Below are 9,762 nucleotides of genomic sequence, written 5' to 3' on the forward strand. Positions count from 1 at the left end.
CAGATTTTTTGTCCCGATGCATCAGATCGAAAAATATGTATTTTTTTAATTGCATCCCTAAGACAAATGGAGTGCCACACACAGTGATGGCAAATTTAGTCAGAAAGAAGAAAGTTGAAGAGTTTATTTTTTTTGGAAATAAAGATGAAATTCGATTTTTTTAGAAAAATTCGATTTTATCCGAATGTTAGCAACACAAAGTTCGATTCCAAAAATTCGCCATTTCGGAGCTAAAATTCGATTAATATTCGAATATCTAAGCTTCGAATATCGAATTTACCCATCCCTAATGCATACATGCACAGTTTCGGTTGAAACCCGAAATAATGCACATGGAAAAAAACGAAGTAATGCATATATGCACAGTTTCGATTGAAAACCGAAATAATGCATAGACAAAAACCGAAATAGTGCATATATGCACAGTTTCGACTCAAAACCGTAATAACGAACCGAAAACCGAAATAATGCATATGAGAAAATAGCGAAATTATGCCATACTTCCGTTGTAAAAGCGAAATAATGCGTAGACAATGAAAATTATGCATATGACAAAAACCGAAATAATGCATACATGGAAATAAAGCTTACAGTGAGTTGTTTGACATTTGGAGAAGTGTTGCTGAAACTTCTAAAAGACAACAAGGTGTCCGTGAATATGTGATTAGTAAATTGAAAGAAATATCTGATGAAAATGCTCGTTCCGGAGTAAATAAAGTAAATGACTTTAGATTCGTAATCAGCAACCCAGAAAACCCCCAGATACCCAGATACATAGAAATCTACCGATTTTTTTTAATTTTCGTCCACCATATTGGATCCGCCATTTTTAATTTTTGGTAAATGACTTTAGATATGTAATCAGCGACCCAGAAAACCCCCAGATACCCAGTTTCATAGAAATCTACTGATCTTTTTTAATTTTCGTCCGCCATATTGGATCCGCCATTTTGAATTTTTGATAAGTGACTGCAGATTCGTAATCAGCGACCCAAAAATCCCCTAGGTAAGAAGTGGTGTAAAGATCCATCAATTTGTTTAAATAGTTTCGTCCAGCTAGATTTGCGATCCAAACCACTGTGCGCTGTTTGGTCTACCAATACATACGCGTACGAGCAACAGCGGAAATGTTTTCTAGCTAACATTCGCGAATACGAACGATTTGGACTTCTTTTATGCTTCTCGTTCGCGAAGGAGAATCAATAGGGAATATTTGATACGTTCACGTTCGCGTTCGCGTACGAAGGTGAGTGAATATTTCCAAAACCTGGTTTAAATAGAGTAGCAATTAAAAAATATTAGTTAGATGGGTTATAATGTACTCCAGTTAGGTGGACAAGTGATAATTTATGGAAAAACAATTGTGCTGCTAAAATTTTTTTTATTGAAAAGTCCCCTTCTCAAAAGATTTTCCCATATGTGTATGCCCCATTTGTAAATGGCCTAAATAGGAAAATGAACTTCTTTCTGCGTAGGCGGCCCTCAGCCGCGCTTAGGGATAATAACCCTTACCAAGTAGAATTCTCCTATCTGTACTGCCGGAAAAGGGGCGCGGAAGTATTTTTGCGCAGAACTTCTATTGCGTAGGCGGCCTTCGGCCGCGCCTATATATTATAACCCTTACTAAGTAGAATTCTCCTTTCTGTGTTGCCGGAAAAGGGGTGCGGAATAATTTTTGCGCAGAAGTTCTTTCTTCGTAGGCGGCCTTCGGCCGGTCATAGGAATTATAACCCTTAATAAGTAGAAGTAATGCATATGAGTAAACAACTAAGTCGTTTGCAAACCGAAATAATGCATATGACAAAAACAGAAAAAATGCATGCATGCACAATTTTGGTTTGAAAACCGAAATAATGCGTATGTGAAAAACGAAGTAATGATAGGTGCACAGTTTCGGTTGGAAACCGAAATAATGCAAATGGAGAAAACGAAGTAATGCACAGTAGGGTGCCCATCGAAAATGTTTTTTTGGAAATTACAGGACCCTACCCCCTAATTTTATGCGTTTTTATGAGAAATATTATTGCCTATTATTATAGATTTTTTAAAGGTCATTTAGAGGTCGCGACCTATCGATTAAGTCTGAAAATACAATTTTGTTGATTTATGAGTTTTTGAATGACTATTTTTGATTCGATTTCAAAGATCGAATATGCCCTGAGAAGAGGGTATATAGGCCTTTAAAATGGTATATAATAATCTGTTGTCGGACTCTACTAGTGAATTAGAACGGAAAAACTTGGCAGCACTGTATAGTTTTCGACGATTTTCGTCGTTTACTTATTTCAGCACAATACCAATGTTGTCGAGTCGTATAATTTAGCCTCTTTTACGGCTTACGCAATGAGGATGAATCTAAATTCAAGGCCGTATTTAAGAAAAGTCCTTCGACAGTTTTTATGCGATTGCAATAAATGAGCCCCGTTTTATTTAAAAATAGATTTAATTTTAGAGTACTACATATTTTGAAATTGTAAAAATTATCGATGTTCAAAATTGAAAAAATTAAGAGAAATATATTTTTTTTTATTTTACCCGTTAAAAAATACCAACAAGCCAAGTCCGACAATAGATTATTATATACCATTTTAAAGGCCTATACACCCTCTTCTCAGATCATGTTCGATCTTTGATCTTTTTTTAACTTCAATAATAGTAATAATAATAATAATAGATTCACGTTCCGATTTGTGGCGTGCGCCTTGATGTTATCACACAAAGGGAAGGGACCTACAGTTTTACGCCGACACCGAACGGCGATTGCATTTTTATGAGAAGCTGGCTTTCATTGCAGAAATACAGCGTGGCGACGAATAACTGTTACAGGTTTTTTTGAGACATAAAAGGGTCCTTTATAGATTTTGCGAAAAAAGTATTTTATGGTTAATTTTCCACAGATTTTACTTTAGTTGTATTAATTAGTTTTTAAATTTTGATCCTTATATATATTTGCCAGCAGTGTAAACTTTGAGAGAAAAGTTCATTTGGCCTTCGTCAGTTAATTTTTTCCATATCTTCTGTAACCATAGGCTAATTTTCTCCATTTTGAGTCCTTTATATTCCCCCTTTTGTCCAACATAAGGCCTCATACTTAAAAATCTAATAGACTCGGAACTGGTGACTAAGACGGCCATTCGTTCGACCCACCCTATACAGATTTTCCTTTTTTTGTGTTTTTTTATACAAAGCCTAACAAAAAATACACCTGAAAAATCTTGCGTGCCAAATGAACTTTTCTCTCAAAGTTTACACTGCTGGCAAATGTAAATAAGGATTAAAATATAAAAACTAATTAATAAAATATGTTTTTCGCAAAATCTATAAAGGACTCTTTTATATCTCAAAAATACCAGGCTAAAAGTAATTCGTTGCCACGCTGTATACTCGGAAGTTTGCCATTGCCTGCCGAGGGGCGAGCGCTGTTAAAAAAAAAACCTTTTTTCTATATTTTTTTGCGATGTTACTATGACCAGGGCTTGAACCCAGGCCCAGTGGAGTGGAAGCGCGCACTGCTTAGCACTACATCACAGCGGCCGACATTTTTAATTTACCCGATAAAAAAATCCCAACAAGCCAAGTGGTTCGAAGAAGGTGGGTAGGCACTGTGGCCAATGCTCAAGTTCCTTTACCACCTCTGCATGGTAGTAAGCTATGCAGAGTCCGCAAAATGCTCCGGAAGCAGTCTCCGGAGGATGCATCAGACTAGGCCGAGCATCCTTTGAACTGCCATCAAATTATAACTTAAGAAAGTTTTATTAAATGGCAGTTGAGAAGTGCATGTGCAAAAATTTCATTACCTTAATTTAGGAAATTGTTGCACATGCAGCAGTACATAGAATTCATTTAGGCGCCTGCTGTTAGCAGTCGCGCCTAAACACATATGTGTATATATATCTTGATGAAGTATCCACCCGCGAGGATGTAATACAAGCTATAACGAAATAGTTTGGGCTACAAGACGTTGAAGTGCCAGCGTTGAAAAGTATTCGGAAAGCTTAAGGGGGCACACCCCCTTCTCTTTACGCAAAGTTGTATTATATCATCCATACATATCGAATAACTCAGTGAGAGGGGAAACCAGTATGATTGCATGTATGTATTTATATTTAAAAAAATATTTATTGGTTCAAAAAAGGTGGGTAGGCACTGGGCCAATGGTAAAGTTCGTTTATCACCTCTGCATGGCTGTAAGCCATTCAGAGTCCACAAAGTGCTCCGGCAGCTGTGTCCGGAGGATGCATCAGACTAGGGCGCGCATACTTTGAACTGCAATCAAATTATAACTTAAGAAGGTCTTATTATTGGTTCGAAAAAGGTGGGTAGGCACTGTGGCCAATGGTAAAGTTCGTTTATCACCTCTGCATGGTTGTAAGCCATTCATAGTCCACCAAATGATCCGGCAGTAGCGTCCGGAGGATGCATCAGACTAGGCTGCGCATACTTTGAACTGCCATCAAATTATAACTTAAGAAAGTCTTATTATATGGCAGTCTAGTGCTTCCTTCATTTTTGCACATGAAGCAGTAAAAAGTGCATTTAGGCACCTGGTGTTAGCAGTCGCGCCTAAACACATATGTATATATATATATCTTGCTGTAGTATCCACCCGCGAGGATGTAGTACAAGCTATAATGCAACAGTTTGGACTACAAAACATTGAAGTGTCAGCGGTGAAAAATGTTCGGAAAGCTTACGGGGGCACGCAAATAGCCACCATTAGTTTACCGGCAATCGCTGCCAATATCCTGCTCCCCAAGGGCAAGTTAAAAGTGGGATGGGTCGTGTGTCGACTTCGGAAAATTGTTCAACCGGTACGCTGCTTCTGCTGTCTTGGGTTTGACCATTTATCCAGAGGATGTACAAACTGCGACAGATCCGAGCTTTGTAGAACGTGCGGGTATAAAGGGCACACTGCGAATGACTGTACGAAGGCACATAATTTCATTTTGTGTCAGCACGCAAAAGAGGAACCGACAGATCATATTACAGAAAGTATCAGGTGTACAGCCTACAAGAGAGCAGTTGGTCAGTTGTCGAAATGAAGCTGATTCAACTAAATCTAAACCATTGTGAGGCCGCTCAGGACCTGCTTAAGCAAACGGTGATAGAAATAAGAGTAGATGCTGCTATAATTTCAGAGCCATACAAAGCATCCTCATGCGTTAACTGGGTAACAGATATGACACGTCCAACGGCCATATGCACTTACGGTATATATCCCTTTCAGAAAGCGGACCCGACAGACGCAGGCAAAGGTTTTGTTTGGGTCAAGATTAAAGGCTGCCACATCTGCAGCTGTTATGCGCCTCCAAGTTGGAATATTCAAGAATTCCAGGATCTGCTTAATTGGATCGCTGAAACTGCGACCAGCAGACATTCGATTATCATCGCCGGTGACTTCAACGCGTGGGCAACTGAGTGGGGCAGTCGAAGGACTAACGAAAGGGGCGCTGCTTTATTAGAAACTTTTGCGCAGCTGGATTTGATCATAGCAAACCACGAAGTGATTAGCACATTTCGAAGGGACAATACAGAATCTATCATCGATATAACCCTTTCAAGTAGCTCGTTAGCGAGATTAATGAATTGAAAGGTCAGCGAACACTATACGCATAGTGACCACAAAGCTCTGGTCATATACATTACTACGGAAAGTCATGGAAGTGAGCGGAGTAACCGAAATTACCAGAGGTGGAGACCAGCATCGCTTGATAAGTCTTCTTAACTTAGTCCTGGGCGGCGTCGCTATTTGCCACAAGGAGGAGAACTCAGCGAGCAGAGCTGCTGATGAATTAGTGTAAAATATTTCTCTAGCATGCGAAGCAGCAAGTTAAAATCGCAGACAAGTTTTTTGGTGGGGTGATACCATCAAGAAGCTGAGGGCAAAATTATGCAGCGAAAGAAGACGTTGCCAGAGGATCACGCTGGCAGTGGGGCACGAAATCGGGCAGGTAAGATATTAAATTCTGAGAAAACAATTGAAAGATGAAATTAGGCGCAGAAAACAGGCGTCATTTAAACAGCTCCGCGAGGAGGTGGACGAAAACCCTTGGGGAAGTGGTGATGACAAGGATAGCTAAAACACCCCAGGAGAAATGCCCAGTAGGCTGGGTCGATTTTTTATGGGGGAAAATAAAAAAAATTTGACCGTATTGTAATAGTAATATTATGATGTTTTAGGTCTAAGCCAATTGTTATTGGCCACGAATGACTAATTTAAAACTTATCTTTAACCCGCGAAATTGAATCAAAGTATGTTAATTTTGAAAATGAAACTTTGGCTTGTAATATCTATGAAATGCGTTAATTTTTATAAACAGGACGATATATCAAATTAACTGTAATTAAATTTAGTACCTTAAGTTCATTTATCATTTTCCAATAGGTCTACAAGTTTTTAAGATACTAAGATAAAACTGACAAAAACTATAACTTTTCCTTATGAATTTTCAATTCTTCATTACTTCAGCAACAAAGTGAAAAACACAAAAAAGTGAGACGAGATTTATTTTAAACGTGCTAATGTTTTCGGATGTTCATATAATACTAAAAGGACCATGGACTTGGTCACGCCGATTTGGTCAGTTTTCAAGATCGTGGTGAATGTAGTCAAACATGATTAGGAATCGTTTGATATGTTAATAGTAGTTTCGAGCATATGATTATTTACATACTTTAACATAATAAAATTAGGGTGAGAAACGCCCATTTTAAGTCCATTTATGCAGTATTAAAAGTTGGTGCGGAATGGTTTCATTAGTCACCGAAGAAGCACATATTTCACAGTTTCTAAATTTTCCGTTACATATATGAAAGTAGGGGACGTGAAAAAGTGACTGTAGGTGAATGCAATAGTCTTTAACATATCCTGGGAAATCCTTTTGAGGACTCCCCCATTGGAAGATATTGCTTTGCATTCAGCTTCAACGAAAAAGTCACTCCCTGGCACACTGTTCTGTAATCTGGTTCTTTTATTTAAAAGTTATTTATACAATTAAAGAGAAATCCACTTAAGTTTTTCGATATAACTTTGGGAAGTGTTACTCTCTCGATACATAATAATTACCAAATTCAAGGCGAGACATACTGTTACTGATTTCATAATAATATGATGAAAGTCTTTCAGATTATAAACAAATTATAATAAAATGAAATAAAATTTTGAGCAAAATTTTTTGTAATTTTCTTATATCTGCAATTTTTATATTGTATGTATAAACATAAGTAAACTAATTAGTGATTCTAGAAGTTGTGCCTGTTCAATGTTTCCATACTCATTTGCATAAACAAAATTTTTCCACGATGATGAAAAATAATGGCTTTTCTATTAGAACTACCGAAATTGCTCCTAAATTTGCGAAAATTCGCAAACTATAGCTAATATTAAAAAATATTAGAATATTTGGAACCAGCGACCTAAATGCACGCCAGCAATATTAATACTGTTCCTTACATATTTTGACTATAGGCCAGTGCAATTATCAAGAGAACAATTAAAATTTTATTGAAAAAAGATAACTTTGAGATTAACGATAAGCTAAAGGGCTGCGAGAAATGATATTTGACTTTATATTTCGCGTTAACTGATTCATTATCTAACAATATGCACCAAACCTTTTTGCTGAACCCAGAATTTTTAACAAGAATTTGTCTTATTCGACTAGTGTGCTGTGGGTCACTTGGCGGTCGATGCGCGGGCTCTTACAATTAAAAATAAAAGACTAATATTTTGCTAGCTTGTTGATGACTTCATGACACACTATATTTTCACAATTACCAAGGGATTTGAGAACAATTAGATTTTCGACCCGCCCTAATGCCCAGCATTACTAAATACGATTGTTCGGACCGTGTTTCCTCTCCGCAAAACAGCAAGGATTCCAAGTGCACCTGCATCGGCAAGTGAAGTAATTGCAGTTACGGCGATAGGAGTAATTGAAACCGCAAAATTAGTTGGAGATCGCAAAGCTTCCGGCCCAGACGGAATTCCGAACATTGCGCTGAAGGCTGCCATTGTTGAAAACCCCCACAAGTTCGTGAGGGTAATACAGATGTGTCTGGAGCAAGGAGTGTTCCCTTGTGTGTGGAAAAAGCAAAGACTGGGGCTGCTGCCAAAACCAGGGAAACCGCCAGGTATAGCATCGTCCTACCGTTCTATTTATCTCCTTGATACCATGGGTAAGCTACTAGAACGCGTCATACATAAGCGGATACTTGATTTCACTGAAAGTGCTACGGGACTATCACCACACCAACATGGGCTCTGCAAGCAAATGTCGACAACAGCGGCAATGCGAAAAGTGGCTTCAATCGCTACAGAAGTAAGCGATGGAGAGGAGGCCGAAAACACTACTGTGCAATAATAATATTGGACGTCAAAAACGCCTTCAATACTGCGGACTGGTCACACATTTTAAAATCACTACAGAAGCAAGGCGTTCCATCGTACATTTTTCACATCATAAGAAGCCATAACCGAAGGGGTCCGTGTTAGGCCCGGCATTATGGAATATAATGTATGACGGCGAGCTGCGACTACCGTTTCCGGACGGAGTAGACATTGTTGGGCTTGCGGATGACATCGCGTTACTAGTAGTCGCTAAGCAAATTTAAGCGGTCGAAGCAAAGGCAAACACCGCAATCGATGCGGTGATAAAATGGCTGAAAGCGTATGTTTATCCATCGCAGCTGAAAAAACGGTGCCGATCCTCATAAGTAGCCGCAAAAAACCTGAAACCGTAACGTTCAAAGTTGGCAGTTATACCTTCCAATCCTCACGCCAGCTAAAATACCTGGGGATGACAATAGACGACAGGCTCAGCTTCGGCCCACACGTAGACTACGTGACCCAAAAAGCATCAAAGGCATACGGAGCGCTATCAAAAAAGCTGCCTTACGTCGGCGGCCATAGGAGCTGTAAACGTGCACTTTTGACAACGGTGGTCACCTCGGTATTATATGCGGCCCCAATCTTTGAAAAATCTTTAGAAGTGAAGGCCTACAAAAAAACCGTACCAGGCTGTATACGGACCCAGTGCTCTTAGAGTAATGTGTGCGTATAACACGACGTCGGACGATGCAGCAATGGTGATTGCGGGTATGACCCCTATCGACGTATTAGCCGGAGAAAGAGCGAGAGTTTACCACAAAAGGAAGCAAGACGATGCTGATGCTCTGGCAATAATATAATAATAATATATTGGCACTTACACATAAGTTAGTGTTTGACCCAGCTTCTCCTCCGATTTGTGGCGTGCGCCTTGATGATGCCACACAAAGAGGAGGGACCTACAGTTTTACGCCGACTCCGAACGGCGATTGTATTTGGATGAAAAGCTGTTTTTAATGCAGAAATACACTCGGAGGTTTGCCATTACCTGCCGAGGGGCAACCGCCTTTAATAAAATACCTTTTTTCTAAATTTTTTTGCGATGCACTGCTTACCAATACACCACAGCGACTGCAATTACCGCACAGTAATAGGGTGCATCGATGAGAGAATGGCAGGAGCGTTGGGGAAACTCAACAAATGAATATACCTTCATCCCTAGTATTGAAAAATGGGTGAACAGAGCGAGTTAAACTTCCACGGAAGTACTTGAACCGTTTCAACTTCGATGATTCACCTCTGTGTCCAAAATGCAACGTAGCCGAAGACGCTGAGCACGATCTGTTTCCTTGCCCGCGCTTTGCGACAAAATACAAAGCATAGCTGCGCTATCAAAATATCCACTAAGTCGTGATAACCTAATCGATAGTTCT

Source organism: Rhagoletis pomonella, unplaced genomic scaffold, assembly GCF_013731165.1.
Source record: "Rhagoletis pomonella isolate Grant_MI unplaced genomic scaffold, Rhpom_1.0 Rhpom_scaffold_00066, whole genome shotgun sequence".
Taxonomy (NCBI): Eukaryota; Metazoa; Arthropoda; class Insecta; order Diptera; family Tephritidae; genus Rhagoletis; species Rhagoletis pomonella.